At 47.1% G+C, this 27,105-nt stretch overlaps 1 long non-coding RNA gene across 2 annotated transcripts in view; it reads left to right on the top strand.

The window, feature by feature from the left end:
• The first annotated feature begins 6,033 nt into the window (after nucleotides 1-6,033).
• The window catches only part of LOC311595091, a 61,777-nt gene continuing 40,705 nt past the window's right edge, over nucleotides 6,034-27,105 (top strand). The window contains exons 1-4 of one of the 2 annotated variants that reach the window (XR_014778311.1): nucleotides 6,034-6,167; nucleotides 7,251-7,371; nucleotides 14,933-15,092; nucleotides 20,085-20,196. This is a non-coding gene — a long non-coding RNA (uncharacterized lncRNA). Of the gene's footprint in view, nucleotides 6,168-7,250; nucleotides 7,372-14,932; nucleotides 15,093-20,084; nucleotides 20,197-27,105 lie in introns of those variants that run through there. The other variant, XR_014778310.1, reaches the window with a different exon arrangement.

The following is a 27,105-nucleotide window of genomic DNA, read 5'->3' as shown; positions in this document are numbered from 1 at the left end:
ATAAGGGGTTGGGTCTTCCTGCCTCAATGCAAGATATCCATCAGAGATGTATCTAGAGGCCCACCTCCCAGGTGATTCCAGATTCTTTCCAGCTGACAGTTAACACTGCCCATTGCAGATGTTTAAAACAAGAACAAGCTCCCGAAACAAGTCCCCCACACTAACTAGCTGGTAAACTCTTGGACAATTGTCTCTACTGAGTAATTGATCCAGCAGTCTGCAGTCATCATCGGTGGGTGCTTGCGCTCATGAAAGGCTGTAGAGAGTTGAAATGGAGTTTGCAACATGACAAAGGGAAAAACCATAACACATATAAGTCAGGGTTTCAGGAGAGCATACGCATTTTGGGTAAGAGAGAATAGAATAGAAACCCACCAATAAGCGATGGACTTTGACCCACCTGTGGAAATCGGGACAGATGCAAGGCAGACGGGTGGAGAGGGGGAAGTCAACAGTAAGAATTGACTGTCTAATGTCTTTGTGCTTTATGAGTGTCCTTGTTGGGTTTCAGTTACTCACTTCCTGTTTTATATAGTCTGAGCTGCTTCTCACCCATACAACCAAAGCTTTCTTGAACTACAACTCCGTGGGTCAAGTAGCTATCAGTCTGGCCTCATGTCACTCACCAAAGGCCAAAACCACACACCAGCATTAGCATCACTGAGAACTTGAATTTGATAATGGTAGAGCAGATCCAGCCTTTTCTTGAAGTTGGGGAGCATGTAAGGTGTTAGGAGACTTCTGAGGGATGTAGCCTCTTCATCTGATGGGCACTATTGCCTAGTAACTGCTGGGCACTTCATCCAGCCTCACTCAGGGAGTCAGATCGATTTTGCCTTGTTCTACTTAGGTGACGATTTCATCTGCCAGAGGCAGAAGAGATTTCAGGAACTTCTGTCCTGGACTTAATTCTGACCAACTAGGAAGAATTGCTTGGTAAAGTGGATATGGCAGGGACCTCCAGAGAGAGCAGCAGTGTCACCCTGGGCTTTGTGAAAGCCAAAAGCACAGGAGGCTGGGCCATTCAAATTCCAAGGCTGGGACCTAATGGCATGGATTTAGCCACACTCAGGAGCCAGGAGCCACATGCCTAGTGCTAGTACCCCAACCAGAAAAATGCAGCAGCCTTGTTCTTGGGAAGCTTCTATTTATAGTAAACAAACAAGTACAATTATTTCAGCTCTTTTAAAGGTATTGTGCAAACAGTCAGAGATATGGAGAAGATTGCTGGAGAGTCTTCCCTAGGGTAGGGATCTTTGGGATGAACTCCAGTGATGAGAAGGCAGCTGTGTGAGGATCAGCGGATGCGAGGGTCTACTGATATCATGTGATTAAAAATACAAAGAGCACTGGGGGTGCAAGAATGAGGAACTGAGTTCGATCTCCAGAACCCATGTGAAAAGTCAGGCATACTTGTATGCACCCAGGATTCTACCACTAGAGAGCCGAGAAGGTTCCACAGTGTCAGCCTAGTGTAATCAATGAGCCCCAGGTCACAGTGAGACTGCTGCACAAAAAGTAAACAAAGCAGATGGCTCCTGAGGACCTACAGCCAAGGTTGATGGTTGGATTCTACATGCATGTGCATGTGTGTTCACCTGCACACACTTTTGAAAATGGGGATGGGGGGAAAGAGGGAAGGAGGAAGAGGAAAAGGGAGAGAGACAGGGACAGACAGACAGACAGACACACACACACACACATACACACACACCTTATCTACCTTTGTTTGTTTGTTTATTTAAAGTCAGACTGAATAAAAGAATGAGATACATACAGACACCATGTGTGCAGATTTCAGCAAAAATACTCAACAAGGCAGTTCATGCTGTTTTTATGAACAATTTAGAAAAATAATAGTGACAGTCCTGGGTATCCACTTAAGAGAGCACGTCTGATACAACAGTCGTGTGGAGAAGAGGATCACAAATGATCCCAGCTCCCAGAACCCCAAGCTGGAAGCAAGTGTTGGGAACCATGGGCTGGGGCATGTGAACAGAGGGTAAGGCTGGTCTTTCCAAGAACTAAAGAGGTCCTGAGGCTGCTTGGAATTAGGACGCAGATGAGCAGATTCAAAGCAGCAGATGGTAAATGTTTGAGGGGGGGGCTGGTCTCATCTACTACGATAATCTAGGATTATGGGATTCAGGAGAAATAGCCCAACAATTGTCTGGTTTGTGCATCCATTTCTCCCTGTGGTTTAATAACGGTTTCGGTAATGAAGGCCAGGCAGGAACCCCCCCCCCCCCGCCGCAACAAACCCTGAAGACTTTACTTACTCCCCCTCTCCCCCACCATGTTGCTCTCTGTCTCTGACTCCCACCCACACCCCACCTCACTCCCCCTTTTCACACTCACTTTATTTGCTCTAGTTCACACTCCCCCCTCTCTCTCTCCCACCTGAACTATGGGGGTGGCCTCTAGCCATGGGGAGGAGCTCTACCATTCTTTGTGTGTGGCCTAAACAGCTTGTTTAAAAGCCTAGTATCAAAACAAAAGTATTCTACTCTACCGTCCTTGCATTCTTTCTCATTCCATGCTTATCTGCCCTACTCTACAAGGGCCATACAAGTACAGCACCCTCTGAGAAATTTCTTTCTCTTTCTGATAGTGAATAATGACGCTGAGGCCAAGAGTATGGCTCAGTGGCAGAGTCTTACCTAGGAAGTGCAAGACCTGGGTTTGGTTCTCAGAACCAAAAAACAAACAAATAATAACGACAACAAAACAAGAGGAATTCTTCTCACTTTTATTCTCTTGACAGCCTCATTAAATAATTTATCCATTATTTCTTTGTTTTATTCATCTATGCCTCATTATTCATTTACTAGTGGGGCCTACTGTAAATCATCTTTATGATAGATGTGGACAGGAAGTGAGCTGAAGATGATGAACACTAATTTGTCATATGCATGTATTTGTGTGTGTGTGTGTGTGTGTTGTGTACATGTTCATGGGCCTTGTACATTCACTTTGGGAGCCTTTCTCCATCGTTCTCCACATCAGTTTTTGAGGCAAAGTCTCTTGCTAAGCCTGGAGCTCATGGATTTGGCAAGGCTGGCTGGCCAGGAGCTTCAGGAATCTTCCTATCTCCATGCCCTAACCCTAGCCCTGGAATGACAGACATTTGTTGCCTCACCCTGCCTTTTTATATAGTATATTAGTGGGAGTTCCTTAGAGTAACAGAACTTATAAAATAAATCTCTCTTATATATTATATTACAAATTATAAATATATTATATATTAAATTATATGCAATACATTTCTTATATATTATGCCACATATTATATATTAAATTAAATTCTTTATATTAAGTATATATTATATATAAAGTTATAAATATTAAATAAAGGGGATTTATTAGAATGATTTACAAGCTATAGGCCCACTAATCCAACAATAGTTGGTTGTCAGTGCAAAGTCCAAAAATTCAGTAGTTGCACCGTCCACAGAGATGGATGTCTTAGCTGGTCTTCAGCATATGATGGAATCCCAAAGAAGTAGGCTCTAATGCTCGAGAAGGAGTGGGTTTGCTAACAGGGCAAGGGCAAGCAGGCCAAGATCAAAAGCTTCAGTCTTCCAGGTCATTAGTCAGGCTTCCAGCAGAAGGTGTGGCTCAGATTAAAGGAGTGTCTTCCAGCCTCAAGGTCTGGATTCCAGGTTGAAAGATTTGGATTAACAGTGTATTTTCCTAACCCAAAGATCTAGATTTGAAGTGGATCTTCCTACTTCAAATTAAACAAAACCAAGACAAGTCCCTCACAGGTGTGCCCTCCATTTTTGGGTTTTCGTTCCAGCTGTAGTCAAGCTGTTAACCCGGGATAGCCATTGCACATGCGTTCTGGGGGCCAAACTGAGGGCCTCATACTAGTGAGACAGGCGCTTTGCCAACTGAGCTGTCTCCTCACTTTTGCCATTTGTGTTTTGTAGCCATTGTCGCCTCCTTCACCCAGTCTACGAAGTAGTTTGCTCTGTCAGCCCCGGACACTGTGGTCGATAGATGTCAACCACCCCCTGAAACAAGAGCTTCCAGTGAGCAAGAGCAGGAGTCACAGCCCACTGGATCCACACCCTGCCAGTGTGACTCAAGGTCAGAGCTGCAGGCACTTTGCTGGCTGTCGCTCACTACAAAAGAAGGGCAGCAGGCAAACGCCTAAGAGCTTGGATGTTGCTGCTTCTGGATGCTGGCTGGGGCTGTTGGATTACAAGCTCTCTGAGTACAGGAATGGCACAGAAACTTCCCATCCATCCCCAACTCCCAGGCCCAGAGTTCATCTCATTACTCTTAAAGACTGAGTTAATAAATGATCAGATTCCTCAGGCCAACTATGCCGCAAGTGTTCCTGGGTAATAGGATTTAGTTATGTTCAGCGCGGGGGCCCTGCACAATGGAGACATTGACAAGCTGGAGCACATTTATCAACAAAGCAGAGGGGGCTGTTTTGAAGACTATTTATAAACACTGCCTTTTCTTAGCATTTATTTGGAACACATTAAAATAACCTGCGAACGTGTTAGGAGGTCTTTCTGTTCCTCACTTTATAAATGATTATCTCATTTTTCAACAAAGCTGGGTTCACTTTCTGCATGCAGCAGGGCATCTGTCCTCATCATCATGTAGTATCTGTAATGAGAAAACATGGTGCAGCTGTTTAAAAAAAAATGGCACTAAGAAATAAAAGTTTCCAAAGTCAAGCGGACAAGGGGCATGATGAGCAAGGACACATGCTGCCATGTGCCCTGGACTGGTCATGGTTACTGTGAATTCACAGATCACTGGGTGCATGTGCTGGCTTAGAGCGTGGCAACCACAAGGTCGCTGCTGTTATTGCCGTGCTTTTACAGAGACTCACAGCCGCTCAGTAGCTCAACTGCAGGCCTTTTGAGGCACTTCCGGCATGCGATTATTGTTTTGGCAGCCTTCCCTAGGAACTGACTGGCTCTCCTCAAAGGCAAAGCGCAAGGCTGGCTGTAGCTCTCTACCTGGGAACCTGGCAGGGCACAAAACCAGGATGTCAAGGACTCAGGTGGCATGGCACCTCTCCTCCCTTGGGAACACAGAGGTCTTGCTCTCCAAGGAAGGCTATGGGGGCTAGCGCTGGGGAGAATTTGAATTAAGAGAGTATTTCCCTGGTGGGAACACTTGAGTTATGATTGTTGAGACCACAGCCAAGATGTGGAGTTAGAATACGCAGTGGCTATGCTCTGCGATGCGCTTCACAGGGATGCTCTTGCTCACGAGGCCTGAAGACTGTAGGTCTAGAACTGAGTTTACTGGAGAGGTCTAGCCTTTCCTCTTCCTTTTTCCTATACACCTATCTCCTACCCAGTCCAAGATTCTGCTCAGTATCATTAGGTTTTTGTATGTATGTATGTATGTATGTATGTATGTATGTATGTATGTATGTATGTATGTGTCTAGACTGGGTTTCACCATGTAGCTCTGGCTCACTATGTAGACCACGTTGACCTCAAACACAGTGATCTGCCTGCCTCTCCCTCCCTCCCAAGTACATTCAGTGCACCACCACGCCCAGCATTTTGTTTTGTTTTGTTGAGATCGGGTCTCACTTTGGAGCTCAGGTTGGTTTTGACCTCTCTTGTCCTCCTGCTTAAACTTCCTGAAGACTAGGAGTAAAGACATGAACCTCCATACCTGGTACTTTTTGACTGTTTAGAACAGTGATTCTCACCCTCACCTAATACTATGACCCTTTAATACAGTTCCTCAGGTTGTAGTGACCCCCCAAGCGTAAAATTATTTTCATTGCTTTGTAACGGTAATTTTGCCACTGTTATGAGTTGCAGTGTAAACATTTGTGTTTTCTGATGATCTTAGGTGACCCCTGTGAAAGGGTCCTTTGACTCCAACAGGTTGCGGCCAATGGTTTAGGGGGACTTTTGCCTATACTTGCTTTCATCTGCCAGTTTTAACCTTTCCCAGAGAGTGACCTCAGTGCCCTCATTTTAAGCTGTCTTCTTCTCCCTGTGGAGGAATGCCTTGAGTGGATGCAGCAGTTGTCAATAAAGTGCTGTTTGGCCAATCAGCTGGGCAGAAGGACAGGAAGTGGAAGGCGGAGCTTCTGAGATGAGGTTGGAAGAGCTGGTGACTTAACAGTTTGGGAAAGAAGCTACCTCAGAAGTCATCAGATTGGCAAGTTATTGGTTTGACGCCATAGGATTAGCGTAGTTTAGATTCTGCCCAGCATAGTGGTTGTTGCAGCTTTAAAAATAAATGATAATCTCACTGTGTCGGTTATTTTTGCCCTGGGCCCATACTGATAAGTTTTTTGCAACATCCCCCTCTTGCTTCCAATTATGAACTGTGTTGCTGCACTCATTTGACAGACAAGAAAGAACAATTCCAGGTCCCGCGTTAGTCTGGCATCCTTTCCTCTCTCCCCTAACAGCATCTCTCCGGAGGAAGCTGTACCTCTGGGACATGTGCTTGCAGGCTGTGCTTGCTGTCAGTATCCTAACGCTATGGCATGGCCACCCCTGGTGCCTTCAAGTGCTGACCTCACAACTGCCTGGCTCTTTGTTTGTTTGTTTGTTTGTTTCCCTAGTGTTGAAGCAGAGAAGCCTTTGAGATGACTCCTTTCTTTCCTTTGCCACATGAAGGCAGTGTCTGTGTAGCTGGTGGCCTTCCATCTTGCAGGCTTTCTTCTCTTAGCTCTGTCTTGGACCTTCACGATTTGGCCACAGTTCCCTTCTAAGCACCAACACTTCTTGTTCACGACCCTGAACGCACTTAAAATCCTCTCCTGAGACCACACTCACGAGAGCCTCATCTCTAATTCATCGTCTGCTTTCTTTCTCCTCTGCCTTCCTCCCCTTCCTCGTGCCCCGAGCCTGTCTTCCTCTTTCAACAGAGGCCATTCCTCCAAACGTGCCAGCTTGGCTAGAATTCCCTTCCCGCCTATACAAGCCGAACCTCCCCGTCTCTCTGTCTGTTATTTACCTCTTTATCTGGGAGCACATCCCATTTATTATTAAATTTCATTTAGGCAGACCTCAGGCCCCTGTGTGTGATTGCCTGGCTTTCAGCTGCTTGGCTCCCTCTTTTCTGCCCCCAATTGCAAGCAGACGTTAGTAATCAACACAGGGCTTCTCTGATAATCAAATTAGACAAGTGGGACTCAGCCTTTATTTTCTTCTTAATCACTGGGCGTGATAGTAATAATGTCAGCTCGAATAATCTGGCAGCCCAAACCTCTCTGTGTTATTTATTTATTTATTTATTTCCAGATCTCCTTCAGTGTTGTCTCATAGCCAGAGAATGCAAACTACGGCCTCGTCCAGAAGAGGTTTAGAGTCTTGATTGTGAACCGTGTCGATGCTTCAGTGTTCCCGGTGAAGTTCATAATTGGTAGGTAGTGTCTGTCTGAAGCAGGGAACTTTTTTTTTTTCTTCTGCCCTTAACCCTGGCTGGTAATAAGCTTGTGCCTTGCAGCTAGATAGCTGGGTAGCTCTTGACATTTTCTCCTCCTTCAGGAAAAAGACTGCAGCTGCTGCTCCACCCTTCCCCAGTGGTTGGGATAGCTGAGACCAGAGTGAAAGGAGAGCCAGCTGCCGCTACCTCCAATTCCTTAGGTGGCCTTGGCCAAGTCAACTTCTCTCGGTTGTAAAATAAAGGCTCTGACCTCCAGCTCTCTCCACCGCAATGTGGAGAGATGAGACATTTCTTGGATCCTTGAAATCACTTAACATAAGGATGCTACACAGACAGTGAGGTGTACACACGGGGAAATTAACACACGAAGCCTTGAAGAGGGAATGGGACCCCCTCCGACCTTTCTGTGGTAGGCAGAGAGCTCTGGCTTGCTGATGTGAAAATAAAGCCATATTGTGAGGGAAGAGGAAGGCCCCAGAAGAGCACATCTCCACTGAAGTGGCTGGAAAAGGAACATGAGTGCCAGAAACCAAGACAGAGGCTGTGTGTGCTCGGGGGCTCTCCACTATGTTGGTAGATTCCTGCTGGTGCAGTGGAGGGGAAGATCGCCTCGGGACTGGGGAGGAAGGCGTATTTGTGGCTTGCTGTTAACTTCAGATGAATTGTTAGATCTAAATCTCATGTGCTTTGTTCTGCATTACAAGAATCGCCATCCAGCTCTGTGGATGCTGAGGCAAGAGTAGCACGAGTTCTAGGCTAGCCTGACCAATTTAGCCAGACACCATCTTAGAAAGGAAAGAGAAAACTGAGAACCAAGACGAGTGACATTTCTTCATAAGGCTGCTCTGGGTTATAAGGGAGGGAAAAACATAATAATCTTAGAAAAGGACAGTGGTCTGTAAGCCAGCTTCCAGCAGAAAGAACTCCCTTATGTATTGTGTTTGCCAATTTCTATAGTATAGATGTTAAGGCCACAGCCAATTTCAGGCTACTCGGGCTTTATTCAGTGGTTGGCCAGATGCCAGAATATTACCAGTCAGCTCACGTGAGTCAGACGAAAAAGTCCCAGTGCCCAGGATATTATTTAGCAAGCACGTTGTGTGTCTCAGAATTCACCAACAACTTTCCATTTCATTGTCACAAGAGCTGATTGGTAATATTTTGGAATCTGGCCAACCTCTCACTCTAAAACCAGAACATTCCCTCTGAGATGATGCTCCTTTTAAAACCATTGTCCTGGCTCAGTTAAGTTGTGGGACAGTGTATTTGCCATTTGAGTCTTTGGCTAGCTCTACACGCTGTACCTTTGGATCCAGCCAGCCTCCAGAACATCCTCCTGTGGAGTTATGATCCACCCCTTTCTTTAGCCTTGCAAAACTTCTGGTTGTCTTTCCATGTGTTGTACATTGGAAACCTTTCCCATTCTATGAAGGCTTGTGCTATACAGCTTTCTATGACGGTGACAAGATACCCGGGATAAAAAATTTAAGAGAATAAAGATAGTTCACGTTTTTCAGATCGAAATAGCTAGTTTTTAATTATCAACTTGATAGGATTGTGGGGGGAAAACCCACCAAGGCCATTATTGAGAAACACTCTCTGAGTAGGTCTATGTGGGCTTTTCCAGAGGGAATCAACTAAGGAGGTACAAACAGCCCTGAATGTGGGTGGCTCCAGCCTATGGGCTGGGGTCCCTAATTGGATTAAAAAATAATAAAGGAGAGGAAAAAAAAAAAAGCTGAGGATCAAGGATCATCTGTCCCCTTTCTCTGATTCATAGTTCATTGGTTCATCACTCCTCTTTCTCTGCCAACCATCTTAACCACCTCCTCCTCCCTCCTCCTATAGCATGTTCCTGCCTCCATGAAGCCACCAATGCCATGCCTTCCCCACTGTGGTGGGCTGCGTGCTCTACCGTGCCTTCCCCGCTGTGGTGGGCTGCGTGCTCTACCGTGCCTTCCCCGCTGTGGTGGGCTGCGTGCTCTACCGTGCCTTCCCCGCTGTGGTGGGCTGCGTGCTCTACCGTGCCTTCCCCGCTGTGGTGGGCTGCGTGCTCTACCGTGCCTTCCCCGCTGTGGTGGGCTGCGTGGTCTACCGTGCCTTCCCCGCTGTGGTGGGCTGCGTGGTCTACCATGCCTTCCCCGCTGTGGTGGGCTGCGTGGTCTACCATGCCTTCCCCGCTGTGGTGGGCTGCGTGGTCTACCATGCCTTCCCCGCTGTGGTGGGCTGCGTGGTCTACCATGCCTTCCCCGCTGTGGTGGGCTGCGTGGTCTACCATGCCTTCCCCGCTGTGGTGGGCTGCGTGGTCTACCATGCCTTCCCCGCTGTGGTGGGCTGCGTGGTCTACCATGCCTTCCCCGCTGTGGTGGGCTGCGTGGTCTACCATGCCTTCCCCGCTATGGTGGGCTGCGTGCTCTACCATGCCTTCCCCACTGTGGTGGGCTGCGTGCTCTACCATGCCTTCCCCGCTATGGTGGGCTGCGTGCTCTACCATGCCTTCCCCACTGTGGTGGGCTGCGTGCTCTACCATGCCTTCCCCGCTATGGTGGGCTGCGTGCTCTACCATGCCTTCCCCACTGTGGTGGGCTGCGTGCTCTACCATGCCTTCCCCTCTGTGGTGGGCTGCGTGCTCTACCATGCCTTCCCCTCTATGGTGGGCTGCGTGCTCTACCATGCCTTCCCCGCTGTGGTGGGCTGCGTGGTCTACCATGCCTTCCCCGCTGTAGTGGGCTGCATGCTCTACCATGACTTTCCTGTTCACAGTTCTCAAACTGTGAATGAGAACAAACCTCTCCTTCCATAGGCAGCTTCTTGTCAGGTATTTGGACGTAATAAGAAGAGAAGTAACTCTTACAAAGAGGCTTCAGTCGTGGTCAGCTGGCTCCATTGATTTTCGTCTGTGGTTTGGTACAGTACCATGGTGTAGAATGTGGTAGAAAGAAGCTGCTGATTTCTGAGGGCTAGAGAAGGAGAGAGAAGAGGGGATGGTAGAGGAAGGAGTGAGACAAAAAGAGGGAGGGAAAAGGAAGATCATGATGATAAAATATACCTGTCAAAAACATGTTTTAGTGACCCACTTCCTCCAAATAGGTCCTACCTCTTAACAGTCCATTTGGCTCTGAGCTCATATATGGAGTTGGCCCTCTTGTGACCCAATTACTTCTCAGTAGCACCACCAGCTGGGAACCAAACCTGAACCTTAGGGGACATTTTGTATTCTGTCCTTGGTCCTCAGAAGCTCATATCCATTCCAAATAAAGAAGTGAGGTTAGTCTACCTCCAAGAGTCCCCAACTCTCAGGGTTGCCAGTGTTTCTCAAAAGCCCAAGTCCAGTGTGTCCCTTTTACAGTCAAGGTAGCATTAGTTGCAAGTTCCATGTGACATGGAAACAAAAGGTACGTAGACCCAATATCTTACGACAAACCCATTCTAAATGGATGGATAGTACTAGGAAATGCAAAAAAATCAGGTCAAAGCAAAACACATCAGGGGAAATGTGAAAACACAGCTCTGTATCCAGGGCACACAGTGGCATGACTTGAGGTCAGAAGCATGTGGGCAGTCCTACCATATATATGGCCTTGCTGGTTGCAGCACCCATGGCTGCTCTGTTGGGCTGATAATACCTCTAACCCTGCGTTTCCTCAGCATGTGTTCTATATTTCTGGCCTCTCTAGTTTCCTGGGCAGCCACTACAATTCCATCATTCTCACAGATTCACACATCACCCTCTCAGGGCCTGGCTATAGCGATTCCGAGTTTACCATCAATCACTTTGATTTCTAGGCTTCCCTTTGGAATTTGGGTGGATGCCTCCGTAAACCCGTAACTCTTGCATCCTGAGTGCTTACAAAGCCAGTGCAATGAAGAGCATCCCCGCATCCAGAACTAGCCAGAGTCTTGGTATCCTTGGACCATAGCTCTAATAGGCTGAATACCTGGGTGGCTGAACACAGTGAAGTAAATTTTGAAGAAACAAGTTCATAGGTGGATTGGGTGAGCAGGAGACTCTTGGGATCTCTACTCAAGGTCATTAATTTCAAAGGATTTACTTTTAGATGCTTGACTACATAATAGATAGGATCTGGTCAATTCCAGAGATGTTCTTGAGGCATCTTTCCTGTTGTCTCCATGAACAGCACTTGTCTATGTAGCTGGCTTCTCCTCCTTCCTTATTTTTAATATTTGACCATTTCATGCACATATTTAATGTATAGTGACATCCTTATTCCTCCCTAGTCCTCTCCTACTTTCGTGGTTGTGCAGCTAGCCACTGTTGCTGTGTGTTCATGACCACAATGGCCTTGTCCTATCTAGAAGACAGTTTCATAGCACTCGTCCTCATTTCCTAGCTTTTATAATCTTTCCTCTGCCTCTTCCATGATGTTCCTTGAATCCTGGAGGGGTGGAAATATACGCCATTGAGAACTGATCACTTAGTGGTCACTTACTCTTAACACTTTAACTAGCTATGAGTATCTGTATCAATTTTCATCTGCTCAAACAAACAAACAAACAAACAAACCAAAGGACATCTCTGGCAAAGGCTGAGAGCAGCATCCGTCTAAGAAGATGGACATAAATATTTAAATTCAAGTCTAGCCATATTTCCGTTCATTGAATCATCAGTAGTAAAGTACCCATAGGGCTTGTGGCCTCCCCATTCAAATGCTTTTGACCTGGTCTCCAGTACCACTTCCTGTGAAGCGGGACTCAATTCCAACCTGAGGATGGTTGTTCCCAGACAGTCATGACACTATTGCATGAATGGGCATCTCACACCTTGTCTCAGAGGCTGGTATTCTTGTACTCAGGGTCCACAGCTGGGTAAGACTCCCTCAGAAGGTTATAACATCCTCCAGTACGATGACCAGCGAGGAGGAAGCATCTAGCCAGTTCCATTTTTATTTATCTACATTCCTTGTGTCCAAAGTGTGTGGTGTTTTCAGCAATAGCGTCTTATCATCTACTCCAACGACTGACTGAACTTGCCCCTTTGTAGTGGTATAATCTGCTTAACAACCACATCCTTAATCTTAAACTAAATGCATTCCTTTTCTGAGTTTCTACCATACATCTTTTTCTGTCCCGAGAGTCCATCTAGAATGTCACATGATATTTGTGGTCATATCTCCTGGTGGTTTTATTACTGCTACTTTGATATTTTGTTTTGATATCCCGGGCATATCTGAGAAACTGCCATATCACAAAAAAACCCTCAAGTGTATGTCTATAATCCCAGCACATGGGAGGCTGAGACAGGAGGGTCATGAACTCCAGACCAGCATGGACTATGCGGTGAAGCCTTTTCTCAAAAATCACGCCACCATGTCAAAATATGAGATGTTTTGACACACAGATACACGCACACACAACTAGGTTCGAAAGCTTGTATTCACAAACATCTATCTCCTTTGCAGTAGAACCCTTCTAAATTCTTTCTTCTAAAGTTTGAAATATATTACTTTTGCAGTGCCCTCTAGAGTTTCTCTACTTGAGTTGTGAAGATCACTACCTGACTCAAGCATCCATTACCTTTGTGTCTGCCCTTTGGGTAAAAGAACTTCCTGATTTTTCAGGTAAACACATGTCCACCCAAAAGAGGACTACATTCCCTCACTGTTCTCCGAATTACAAGTGGAAGGGATCTCTTTAACCGTATATGCCTTCCTCAACATGGCGGGCTGCCAGAAGCTTCCGGGCAGCTAGATCGTGTTATGGCTTGGCGAAGCAGAACAACCTGTTTACCTTTAGCCAGCCACATCCAGCCCTGGCCTGAAATGGTAAAAGAAACACTTCTGTCTCGTTTGAGCCATGTCAGCCTGGCCTATACACAACTCCGTACTAGTCATGCTGTTATACTGGCCTTATCTCTCGCCTGAACCACTCAGCAGCTTCTTGGATGGTCTCTTGAGCGCTCGTCTCTTCCCGTGTTCTCCAAGCACCCTTTAAATTTCTCCCTGAAGGCATGTATCTAAAACTGAAAATCTTTGAAAAACTCCTGGTAGCATCATTTAAGGTCCAAGCTCCTCAGAATGAGACATGAGATGTGTGTGATCAGACAACCCTCTGTTTCCATACCTCCCACACACCTGTTCTTTAGCACATATTCAGAAAACCTTGAATTTCTTGGCTCAAATTGCTCTCTTTTACTCTAAACCCTCTTTCCTTTATCTCCCTGGCTAACTGGCTAATGGGCAAACCCCTAGCCACTTCCCTCTTTTGGTCTCCTCTCCTCTTCCTTCCTTCTTTTCTGTTTTGAGACAGAGACTGATGTATGTAGTCCTGGCTGCCTTAAACTTCCTATGTACACCAGGCTGGCTTCATACTTGTGGCAAACCTTCTGCCTCTGCTTCATGGGGTGTTTGGAATATGGGTGCATGCCACCATGTCCAGCTCCTGTCCCCTTCCTAAGTCAGCTCTCCAGTGTTCTTTCTGGTCTGCTCCTCACCCCAGTCTATGTTTTAGCTTCTTGTTAATATTCTCATAAATCGTGTTTCAATCCAATTGGTAGATCAACTGGGTTATATGTGTTTCTTTGCTTTTGGATGGAGTTACTCAGGACTGTCAGCCCAGCATTTCTCCATCCCCCAAGACAGGAGCTATGATGGTCAACAAGAGTGTGCTAGTCAGAAGGGCAGCTGACTATGAGTTTTCCCAGGTTGGTTTCACTCTGTGTCTTTCTGACATCTAGATCCCAGCTCACCTTTCTCTTCTCCCAGAGGCTCCTCGTCTTGCCTGGGCAGCTGATCAGAGGGGCAGCACCAGGTCAAGTCATCAGCTTTGGGACTGACGCCCTAGGGCAACAACAGCATGGATCCTGGGCAGAGTTAATATATGGTCACTGTTGAGAAAGGTGGATGTTAAGGCAGAGGGAGAAACAGGACAATGGAGACTTCCCAGCTTCATCTCTGAAGCTTATGGTCCTAGTCTGTGAGCATACAATTGACTGTGCACAGCAGCCATTGGAAGAGATTTGGTGCATGCAATGTATTTGCTGGCTCCTAATATAGACAATCAACAAAACCGATCAACTACAACCAGGCCCTGGGATGTAGTGTTTGCTCACTCCCATTGTGTAAACACTTCCACCATGGTAATTTCAAGCTACTGTCATGTTGTCATTTAGTGCCTGGTGTAGGTATAAGGTTATCATGTAGTTAAATTCTGATTTCCTGTCTAAAAGTTGTGTAAGCTCTGCTCCCCAGTTGTCCCTCTGATTTGTCAACAAAGCAGCTTACAGCCAATTGATGGCAGGGGAGAGATTAGGGCTGGACTTCCTGCTATCCAGGGGGAGAAGGAGTTAGGAGAAGTAGAGGATGCAACCAGGGGAAGGAGCTGGAGCCGAGGAACACTACAAAGTGCAAGTATTGCTGTGATGCTTGCTGGTAGTAAAGCAAAATAGCATAGGGGGTTAAGAACAGACTTAAACTGCTCAAGATTGTATTGTGAAGCCTTGTATAATAAAAGAGTCTCGATTATTTGTGTGATAGCTGGGTTAAGAAATAAGCTAAAGGAAACAAACATTGTTTTATAGGAATAATTTCAGCAGCTTGGTTCAGAAGATGTACAGTAAAATACCATCATGTTATCATTTCGACACAAAGACAGAAGAGACATAGTTCAAGACCAAGCTTGTACTAAACACAGTAAAATGATCAGAGAGTGATGACTCAGGACCTGTGATATGTTTACTTGTAAGTCTAAAGAACTAAATATTTAATAGTGAGCACTGAATAACTTGCTGGCAAATTTTCTGAAAAATTAGCAGTCTGAACTCACCCTTTTCCTTTTTCACCTATCTGTCTATACCACCCTAGAGAAGAGAAGAGAGAATGCAATGGACAGATGGGGGGGAGGGGTGGAAGGTGGAGGTGGGGGTAATCTGAAAAGCAGATCCTGACACTTGACCCGCTTAGAACTTCATCACCTTGAGACTCCTACTGTGTTCTTAGCCTAAGGAAGAACTCCTTCTCCTTGGGAACAGTGTGCAAGAAGCTCTTGACCACCGCTTAGTGGCCACAGTTCATGACCAACATGAAATCAATAGACTGGTCCTTTGGGGTCCACTCCTACTCCGTGAAGCTGGTTGTGTATCTACTGTGTGCTGGGCACTCTACAGGTTGTACATCCTCCAGACTAATATTCACAACAGTGCTGCATGTGGATGTCATTGTTTGAATTTTACAGGTTTAAATACTGCAATGGAAAGCTTAAGCCACGCAAGAGTTAGCATTCAAACCCTAAATTGGATTCCTGCCAACCTGTGATGGCTTTTGCCCCTTTCTTTCTGCTCTCCAACTCCCATGCAAATCCATCTCATAGGGAGAGCAGAGGCTGCTGGTACAGGCACCCGGGATGCCCTGGCCTTTGCTGTTTTCTTAGTCTTGGTTAACTGTACAGTGGCCAGAAGAAGACAGGTGGAGGAAGTCAAAGTCAGAGCTGGCTGTGTAGAGCCTCACGTATAGCCCTCACATTTCAAAGGTGTAGAAGACTCCATTTAGTTGGAGACAGGTCTACTCCACCCCAGCCTGTGCTGATTTCTGCCTCGGTGCCCCATGCACAACCTTCTCTGCTAACTCTCAAGTCAAGGAAGACTTGGATGTGATTCTGACATTCTGTCCCACCTCCTGGCTTACTGGGAAATGTCCCATGCCTGGGCCCCTCAGACAGGAAAAACTTTAGAGGAAACTAGAGGGAAAAGAGTTGACTTCTCATCTGCCATCGCTGTGGTACCACCTTTTCATGAACTTGATTATTTCAAACCAGAAGATTTGTAATCCTATGAGTCTGTCAGTTAAAAGTGCAAGAGGATTTTCCCTGAGCCAAAATGAAGGGGATAACAGGGATGTGTTGCAGGTTACAAAGCACAACGATTTCCAGCTTCCAAAGATCTCCACCTTTCCTTGGCTCTTGGCTCCTTCCTCCGTGTTTGCCACTGGTGAGGTTGCATCTGTCCAGCCCTCTTCCACAGCCATGGTGCCCTCTTAAACTCCAGTTTTAAGGACTCATCCAGAATCATCATCTTATGCCAAGGTTCATTCTTTCAACCACATCTGCAAGGTCTCTCTGTGGAAGGATTTGGGGGATGAGGGCAATACACAACTTTGAGGAGATCATTTCCTTCAGATCATGGCAGATACAAGCAAACAATGCAACAATAGCTAGAGAGCAGTGAAGGACAAAAGCAGGGAAGTGAACATTCACCCTCATGGCAACAAAGACTATAAAAATGAGAGAGAGAGAGAGAGAGAGAGAGAGAGAGAGAGAGAGAGAGAGAGAGAGAGAGAGGGAGGGAGGGAGGGACAGACAGGGAGAGAAAGGGCCATGTGATGGCTCAGTGGCTCAGTGCGTATGGGTTCTTGACACCATATCTGACAACTTGTGCTTAGACCTGGATTAAACACATGGTGGAAAGTGAGAACCAACTCCTGCAAGTTGTCCTTTAACCTCCATACTTGGGCATAGGGGTCTGTCTGTCTGTCTGTCTGTCTGTCTGTCTGTCTGTCTCTCTCTCTCTCTCTCTCTCTCTCTCTCTCTCACACACACACACACACACACACACGATGATGACAATGACAATGATAATGATTAATATTATAAATAAATGCTTACCTTGACAGAGGGCTGTCTGTGTGCCTATTACTGGCACACAGTAGGTCTGGATCTACCTACAGGTGTTGTTATTGTTGTGGTTCAGGAACCTGAGGCACAGAGGGAAGATTGCTCAAGCTTCCACAGCCAGCAGATGGCCAGGGCATAGTTTGAATTCAATCTTTTCAAGCCATTTGGATCACTTGCCCCATTATAACATTAGTGGTATATGCATACTGTAAAAACTGGAAAGCCCCCAAAACAGAGAAAAAATAAAATAAATGTTCTATTACCAAATGCATTAAACTTGAAAGTCTTGAGAGAAAGACAAGTTTTTGAGCAAAATTTAAAGCAAGCTTTAAACTGTCCAGGATGATACACACTGGTCAGGGCCATTCCCAGGTTCCCAGAAAATGGTGATAAGTACCATTTTTGCAGAGGTTTTTAAAGGCAAACCCATAAAGCCACATCATTTCCCATCAGGTTCAATCAGAGGCAAGTGGACATTCTGACGTGTTTTCTGCCCACGTACCCTCAGCCCACATGTGGTCAAGCACATCTGATGCAGATGGTCAAATGAACACAGGAAAAAAACATGCATAATGTCAGGCAGGGAGCCTGTGCCACAGTGTTTTCACCCATTTTTATGTGTGGTCTGGGTAGGGACTGAACTCAGGTCTCCTCCGGGTTCACACTACAAGTTCCTTTGCCTGTGGTGTCCTCTTTCTGGCCCTTAGCTGTATTTCGATATTTCAGTGGACACTGAGAATTGAACCAAAGGCTTCAAAGGGAGGACTTGGCTGTAGAGTAGGAAAACACCTGAATTGGAGCTAGCTGACCTTCCACTGACTGGCCAAGTGGCCATATGTAGGGCCACTATCCCTTCTGCCCCACAGAGACCCCTGTGTGCATCCGAATGGCGTGAGGACATCAGGTGGCCTCTAGGGGTGAGTCATTCTTATTTATTTATTTTTTTATCTCAGAGGAAGTTTTCAACAGGACTCTCGCAGCCGTCCTTTTGTCTGTAACAAGGTGGCTGCTCTCCTTTAGCTAGAACAGAGAGTTCCTTGTCCCCACGAGCCATGGAGGCCTGGTCACAGGGCAGGGCGGAAGCCAAGGGTGGCTTTTCTGCCAGGGTCCTCCGGGCTCCTGTCTCGATAACCCTGTCCTCCCCTTCTCTGCCCTGGCGCTTCCCACACAGCTGCAGCCTCATTATCCGGGGCGACCAGGGAGCTGCTGAAAGGAGCTTAAGCAAGGGTGGGCTTTCAAGTGCTCATAATACAGCTTCAAAGTTCACACCTTCATTAAGATGTGAAGAGGCAGGGCCTCCCCCCACTTCTCCCCAGGCAACTGTTCCCTCCCCATCTGGCTGCAGACTCAAAAGGCAAGCCAGACTGGTTTTCTTTGTCCAGACGGCAGGCTGCTAACCAGAAAGGCTAGACCTGTTTGTTAAGAAAGCTTCCCGGGGACCCTTCAAGCCAGCTGTGAAGGTTCTTAGAGGCTGGGGAGGTGGAGTGCATCTCCAGGCTGCCAGGGACTGTATCTGGGTGGCAGGAATGAACTTGTTCTGGGAGGTTCCCAGAGGAGCAGACCCGTGGCCAGTGGTGGTAGTCAAATGGTGACAGGGCTTCAGAGTCCCCCAGGAAGAGTTAACGGTCAGAGGTGCTAGGCACACCTGGGTGGCGCAGGAGCAGCGATGTGTTCCGTGTAAGCGATGGGTGAGCAGAGGCTTGGATCTGAGATTACATGGACAGACATCTCCCACTTCGCCTAGGCCATATTTCCACATAATTGACCCTTCCCTCCTCCTCCTTGTTTTAGATAGGGTCCCGTGTATTGGTCTCAAACTCAATATATAGCCAAGAATGACCCTGAGCTCCTGTTCTCCCTGCCTCCTCCACTTCCCCCGGGCTGGGATGATAGGAATGCACCCCTATGCCCCACTTACATAGTCCTAAGGATTAAATGGAGTACTGTCGGCATGCTAGGCACTCCGCACACTGGGCTACACCTCCAGCCCTTTCTTTTTAATGGCTTTTGTTCCCCAGCCTCCCTCCCTACCCCCAAACCCCCAAACCCCGCCACCCTGGCTGTGGATTTATGTATGGATTACTGTTGGGACCCTTCGCCTTTTCTCTTTGCCAGATAGCCACTTGGGAATAAAACTGCTAAAATTGCTCTGAGCCTCTTGGTCATCAAGGGAGTAGTAGTTCCTGGCTGTGGCTAATGGCAAAGCTTCTGTGGGCCCACAGTTTCCTCTTCAGTCTGAGCGGCAGGATTGGACAGGACACGGACTCATGCAACAACCCCAGGGCAGCTGAGACTGGCTTTTCCTAACCAGGAGGTGGCTTTAAAGAGTTTTCTCAACTCTCTCCTGAGGAAAGCTGTGCAGGGAATTTTCTAACCTTGGATGGTCCTCAGGGTTTCCCGATAAGCTTTGAGCATGTGCAGATGGCATTTAGGTGAAGATGGCGTTTAGGTGCAACGGCAGGCGATCCAGAGTGGATGCAGGCAGCTGAGCAAGGCGCCAAACCAGCGTTTTCTTCTGTCAGAGAGGCAAGGCAAACAGAAACTCCAAAGTGTGTTTTTGTTAACAGGCCTAGGTTTGGGCCACAGCCCTGCCACCTAATAGAGTGGCACTTTAGACATGGCACGTCAATATCCAGGCCTCCTTTTCTTTGAATTTCAAACAGCAGCAGTAATGTCCACCTTGCAAAATAACTATAAGGCTTCATGCTGTATATCCACAGAAGGGTCCCTATCAAAGGCCATTCCCTGTACTCTGTCGTCAGACTTGTTACCAAATCTTTGGTAAGCTGAGCTGTAGTTGTTTTCTCTGTTTTTGCCATTGTTTGGTTGGCTTTATTTTGAGGCCAGGTCTCATGTAGTCCAGGCTGTTCTTGAACCGCCACAGATGTCCACAAATTCCTGATTCTCCTGCCTCTACCTCTCAGGTGCTAGAATTACTAGTGTGTGTCACCATATCGGGTAGGTTGCGAGTCTTTTGTTGGAGTATTATCCCTTAAATTTATTAGTTATATTTTCAACTGTTCATAAGCACCGTTGCATCCTCTGATATTGTTTGGTCTTTTCAGGATCGCTCCGACAGAAATGTCTCTACGCGTTGTTCAGGAAAGCTTGCTGCAGCAGGATCAGTAATAGCCCCACGTGGGAGCTCACCTACCTGGTCCACATGACTTATACTAGGGCTTGGTTGTATCTGTGTTCAAGATGAGCAGGTGGGTGCTAGCAACAGTGTAGACTGAAAGGAGGAGGCGGGAGGATGTCTAAGGTTATGTTGCTTAAGTAAATGAACCAGCACAACACACCGTGGGTCACCACCCTCTAGAAGAGACAGTTGCATGCATATTGACCTGTGTCTGCACAGGGAGCATCTTCAGAGTCAACAGTGTTATACAGGGCGTGGGGAAGTGTGATAAAGAGAAAGAATTTTTATCAACTGTTTTGTATATAGTGTTTTATAATGAATATATCCACTTCTCAATACATTTTGATTGTTCTAACTTTAAACTTTATTTATTTACTTAATGTGTACGAGTGTTTGGCCTACACGTATGCCTGTGTGCCATGTGTGTGCCTGGTGTCTGCAGAAGCTAGAAGGGAGCCCTTGATCTGCTGGACCTGGAGTTACAGGCTTTTGTAGCTGCCATGTAGGCACTGGGAATCTAACTAGGGTCATCGGGAAGAACATTCGGTACTCTTAACCTCTCACTCGTCTCTCCAGCCTCTTGATTTTTATTCGCCTTATTTATTTAGTTCATTCAATGTCTCACCCTGTAGCCCAGGCTAGCCTGGAACTCGTGCCACTTCTGCTCCATCCTCCCCAGGGGATATAGGTATGATATAAGGTCTCACTCTGTAGCCCAGGCTAGCCTGGCACTTGTGCCACTTCTGCTTCACCCTCCCCAGGGGTTACAGGTATGATATAAGGTGAGTGTTGGGAATTGAAGTCCTCTGTGAATCCTCTGCAAGAGTAAAAAGCGTTCCAAGTTGCTAATCTTTCTCTTCAGTCCCAGATGCACGATTGTAAGTCCTAAAACTAGTTGTCAAGAAACTGCAATGTCCCTGATGGCAGTGATGTCCCCACAGTAGCTGACTATAGTGGTAGCCATGGAGGAGGTGGCATGTGGTCGGTGCACAGAAAAGGCAAAAGTGGTCATAGTGTCGGATATAGGTTGTGAGAGAAGGAGATGCCCTGAGAATGGCATGCCTGGACCTTCAGACAGATGAGCACCATCACATCAAACATTCTTGACAAAGAAACTCCTGGGAAAGGATTTGCCATGCTTTTGGATTTGGCCCTGAGGTCTGTTCTTTCAGGTCAGTACTGAGGGTCTGAGGAGCCCTGACCTGCTGAACAAACACCACAGAGCAGCAGTAGCAGCAGCAGCAGCAGAGAGGAGCTGTGCTTGGGTTCTGAGGACTTGTGTTCAGGACCCATCCTGATGGGAAGGAGTAAGCATCATGAGGGGGGAGGGAGGGGCAGCCACCGGGAGCTCTGGAGGGAAGACATTTGTGAGCCAGGTGGGTAAAGGAGAAAGGTGCTTGTGAGGTGAATGGGATTTCAGCACCTGCTGCTCAATCCCTTTGAACCAATTGTGGTAACAGCTCAAGCTCCAGCTGCCTGGCTGGGTCTGGAGGAAACAGGTGGTGGCTACTGAAATCTCCGTGGAGCTGAGGCAAGGAGCTGCTGCCCTCCACCACAAACCAGGAACAATGGGCTGCCTCTGAGGGGGTGGACTCAGGTTACCTCTTGCCATTCTCCTGTGGAGGGACCAGTTTCTCCCACTGCACCCTCTCCCCCCTCCACCCCCCTGCACATCTCTCCTGTCCCCTCCTCTCACCCCCCTCCCCTCCCTTCTCTTTCCTCTCATTTTCTCTCTGCTTTTCTCTTCTCTCACATCAGCAGGCTTCGGTCCCGCACACTTTGTTCCAGTGAAAACACTGTTAGGGCTCTGCTGCCTAGATCCAGTGACCTCCCTCTTTTCCTCTTGCCTACCCCCACCGTCCCGCCGCATTGGGGCCAGGGCGCTCTGCCTTCTTGTCACTCTGTTCTGAGTGGCTCCCTTCTTCAGTTTCTTCTACACAGCCATCCTTGAGTTTTCTCCTTCAGAGGTTGGGGGCTCTCGTTCCTACCATTAGTCTTCTTCAGCACACCCCCCCAACCCCCACGCTCTTCTCTTAGGCTCCTCTTTCCCTCTCTTCTCCGTGCCCTACAAATTGTCCAGGCTCTTCCAGTTTGCAGCTCCAACTATCCCTCCCGTGTTCTCTGCTCTTCCATTGTCTGGACTCCAGGTCCCAAGCATTCCAAATGCAGCTAGCGTCATCTGGCTAGTGTTTGACATGAGCTCAAGGTAGCCTGAGGGACATCGCAAACATTCCCAAATGCTGGGGTGAGCCTCACGCATCTTAGATTAAGGACAAAGAGCAGAGGCTTCTAGTCTCCCAGACAGGACACGATTGGGTTTTAGAAGTCTCTCTCGGCAGCCTGCGGCTAAAAGACTGGGCTGGATCTTATAGTCTAGGAGGGGAGAGACAGTACTTACTCATGGAGTGGCTAGCAATAGCGACAACTGAATAAGCATTTGATGGCATCAGTGGGTACCAGATGGTACCAGTGGGAAGGAAGACGAGGGAGTGGGGAGGGAGGGAGGCCTCAAGCTTTCTCGTGCCAATATGTTTTTAAGTTTTACTTTCTTGTATGTATATTGATGTTTATGGGATCAGCTGCCTGTCTAGGGCCCATGTAAGCTGCCATGTGGGAGTTGGGAGCTGGACTTGAACCTGGATCCTCTGCAAGAGAAGCCAGTTCTCTAACCACTGACCCATCCCTCCAGCTCTAATACGTGCTAATTTTTAAGGTTCTGTGAATAATAATAAAATGAAGTTTTATTTGGACTTATTAAGAAATGGACTCATGGATATTAGCCACATAATACAGGATAGCCACACTACAGTACACAGACCTAAAGAAGCTAAATAACAAGGAGGACCCTAGAGAGGATGCTTAATGCTCATTCAGAAGGACGAATAGACACCAGAAGGAACAGGAAGGGAGCTTACCGTAGAGATCCCCTGAAGCACTCCACCCAGCAGGGGATCTAAGCAGATAGGGAGATTCACAGCCAACCTTTGGGCTGGAGCACAGGGAATCTTAGGGAAGAGTTGGGGATAGAAGGACCTGGTAGGGTCAGGGGCTTCACAGTGAGACCAATGGAGCCAATAAATCCAGGTGGAGGAGGGGGTGTTGCAGAGACTGATGCACCAACCAAGGACCATGCATGGTGTGGACCTGGACCCTCTGCTCAGATGCAGTAGATAGGCAGCACAGTCTCCTTGTGAGTCCCATAATATGGGGAGTAGGGACTACTTCTGACATGCACTCTGCCCCACCCCCACATGTTGATCACTTCCCCCATGTGGGGCAGCCTTTCCAGGCCACAGAGGAAGAGGACACAGGCAGTCCAGATGAGACTTGATAGGCTGAGGTCAGATGTTAGGGGAGGAGGGCTCCCCCTTTTCTGAGGACTAGGAGGGGGAGGAAGAGGCTATGAGGGAGGGAGGGAGGGTGGGATCCGGAGGTGGCAAGGGAGGGGCCTACAATCGGGATGTAAAGTGAACAAATTAAAAAAGAAAAGACGAAAGAGAAAAAGAAAGAAATGGAGTCATTGAGTCAGTGCCAAGTTGTTCAGAGGCCAGTGCTGGATCGTCTCCCTCACCCTGGAGCTCCCATTACTATACTTGATTCTCATAGTCAGGCAGATTTTCCATTTCAGATGAAGGAAAGAGCATCAGAGAAAAACGAGAAACCTATGGCTGGACTCTGACTGGTAGCTGTCAGGCCTTGAAGCCATGTTTTCTGGCTCCTTGACTACAGTAGTCTGTTATACATGGTAACTGGCTGATGAACCCTGTCAGGATGGCTGGATTCTCAAGCACCACACATATGTTTACAGTCAGTGGACATGAGCTGCTTAGTTCACATCCACTCCAGTTTAAAAATCACTCCTTTTCTTTCCTGTATATACATGTGCCTCGCTCAACCAGTTAATGTTAGCTGCTATAACAAACACACCCTTTGAAACACATTTTCAAACATGATAGAATGCTCACAATGCACGTTGGTCATCATTCTTACAAATCAGAAAGGTTTAAGAACCCAGGTCCTTTCTTCTTTGCGTTTCCTTTGTGGCTTCTAAAGTCCCTGAGAAGTTTCATGAGCCTAGAGGAAATCTGTATTACTTTCCCTCACTTTTCATTGGCTGTGACTCAGTCTCACGGTCACATCCAGCTGTCAGGAGACTGGCAGGCACAACTACAATGTCTGCCTAAGGGGAAAACAGACTTGCGGGGTGGAGGGTGGGGGTCACCATCATCACTGGTGACCATGCATCTTGTATCTCAGCTTACTAGGATTGCATGGTGCCTGCCTTCCATCCCCCATCCCTCTTACCTGGGATTTGGGCTCCTCAGCTCAGCTCATTGTCTTAATTTCTTTTTAGCTGTTATTATGGAATACTATAGACAGGGTAACTTGAGAACAGTAGAGATCTACCCAATCTGTGGTTCTGGAGGCTGGGAAGTCTGAAATCATTTGCTTGGTATATACTGGCAACTGGCAAGGGCCTCTGGGCTGGGTTATAACACAACACAGTGCAGAGTAAATAATCATCCATGGCACTGAGAGGAAAACTGGGCAGAACTCAATTCTAAACAAACTTGACCTTTTGGTAACTATGATTCCCACTATCACTACATCCCCAGAGCCCTCATGGCCTCATCACCCTTGGAAGATCTCCCTGTTTTCTTCTGTTTGTTTTGAGAGGGGCTTTATCTCAGTTACTCTCTAATGCTGTGATAAAACACCATGGCCAAGGCATCTTATACAAGGAAGCATTTAATTTGGCTTATGGTTTCAGAACATTAGCTGAGCGTTCACATTGTGATCCACAACCATGGAGGGGGAGAGGGAGGAGGGAGGGAGGGAGGGGGGAAGGAGAAAGAGAGAGAGAGAGAGAGAGAGAGAGAGAGAGAGAGAGAGAGAGAGAGGGAGGGAGGGAGAAAGAACCGCATAAGTCTTTTGAACCTCAACATCCACCCCTCCTAATCCTTCCCAAACAGTTCCACCAGCTGGGGACTAAGTATTCAAACGTATGAGGCAGGCACTCTCATACAAACTACCGCAGGGCGTTCTATGTGCCAGGCTGGCCTTAAACTTGTTATGTAGCTGAGGCTGGCTTTGATTTACAGATCCTCCTGCCTCTCCCTCCCAAATTCTGCCCTTTTCTTTATTTAGATGCTCTAGCGGCAGCAGTTAAATTCCTAGCTGAGTTCTTCAGATGACCTTCAGACCTCAGTACACACTCTGTGCATGGCCACTAGTCCAGTGGCTGAGATGCAGCCCCTGCCAGCCCAGTGAGACACAATCTCAGACCCACACACACGGTCAGGCAGAGAGACTGTCTTGTTCCTGTAAGGTTGCTGGGCTGTAAAGAGATGAACCATGACCAGTGAGGGATCATTTTGTCATTGAGACAGGAGAGTGAGCTTCAAAAGGAAGCTGGAAAACAAACAGGGAGCACTAAAAAAATAAATAAATAAAAAGACACACAGCATAGCATTTTGAGTGTTTCTGTTTAAGCATGTTTGAGCAGCTGTACTCCTGAAGTTTTCAGCTAAGATCTCAACTTTTCAATTCCCTCCTGCCCTCCCTCCCTTGCTCTTTCTCTCCCCTCTCCCTCCCTCTGTTCCTTCCTTCCTTTTTTTTTTTTTTTTTTTTTTTTTTTGAGACAAGGCCTCTCTATGTAGCCCCAACAAATCTGGAACTCTACATAGATGTAAACTCACAGAGATCCGCCTGTCTCTGCCCAATGTGTGCTGGGATTAAAAGAGTGCACTACCACACCCAGATCCCATTGTTTTCCTTGAGCCCAGTTTGAAGTGAAGCAAAGTAAAGGGGACAAACACTTCCTTCCTTCCCTCCTTCCTTCCTTCCTTCCCTCCTCCGTGTTCTTTCAGGTCAGAGGCCACCGACACACCCATTTATCTCCGTTGGTGTGAAAATGGGACCTCTGAGATAGGTCAGCCTTTGATTATGCCTGCTCCGTATGGCTAAACTGTTCATTTTTCTCAGTTGCCTTTAACAAAATTACCTTGAATCAAATACAGCATTTGTTGCCTTTTCCAGAGGTCAACATTATTTAGAATTGCATTAATTTTTTTTATTCCCTGAGTGAATGATAGTGGAAAAGCCTTTAAAAGAAGGTGAATGTTGCATTCACGTTTGTTGCTCACATAAATATAACAATCTCGAATCTTATAAAGAGAAGCTCTGCCAAATATTAATCACACAAAAGCGTTTTGAAGGTCAGGGTGCAGCAAGCATTCAGAAAGCTTTCATTCACTCAAAAGCATGGCAGAAGTCCAGTGGAGTTCAATGGACGCAGGACTTCATTGACACATGCACATGTTCAAGAAAAGGCTTTAAGACTGAGACCGGCAGAGACATTGCTAGGAAAGGCTTTTTAAAAAACGGGTGTGAGCTTTGTGAGAGGTTCTGGGCTAGTAAAAAGTAAGGTTCCGAGTGCTGGGTCTGGAAGAGTCCTCAGGTAGGATTCCATTGCCGGAGAGGGTTACAGCCAACCAGGGCAGCGCGCAGATGCCAGCTCACTGCCCTGTTTCGCAGACAGCTCCAGTTCCTCACACGACACACTCTGAGACTTCCACAAACCTGCCCAGAAAAAATCACTTCCCTCTTTGTAGACGTAGAAAGTGTTGAGACATCTCAAGGGTCATCACCCACTCTAGTGATGTCTTTTTTGGAAGGGTTGGTGGCCTCTTCTCTACGTCCCTCACAGCTTCATACAGACCGTGTTGAAATTGCTCACATTACAATGTACTCATTTGTTTACCTTTAAAAACTGTTTATTTGTGGGTGTGTGCAGTGTGTGTCTGTGCCTTCCCGCCTCTCACACACTGTGTGTGTGTGTGTGTGTGTGTGTGTGTGTGTGTGCGTGTGCGCGCGCACTGAAGAGTCCAGAGGAGGCACTGTGACCCTCTATCTTACTCCTTTGAGACTTAAGGGTCAGAGCTTTG

This window comes from Acomys minous (assembly GCF_964271855.1).
Source record: "Acomys minous genome assembly, chromosome: 1".
Classification (NCBI taxonomy): domain Eukaryota; kingdom Metazoa; phylum Chordata; class Mammalia; order Rodentia; family Muridae; genus Acomys; species Acomys minous.
Note: the sequence above shows the minus strand (reverse complement) of the source record. Positions and strands in the feature narration are given on the sequence as shown.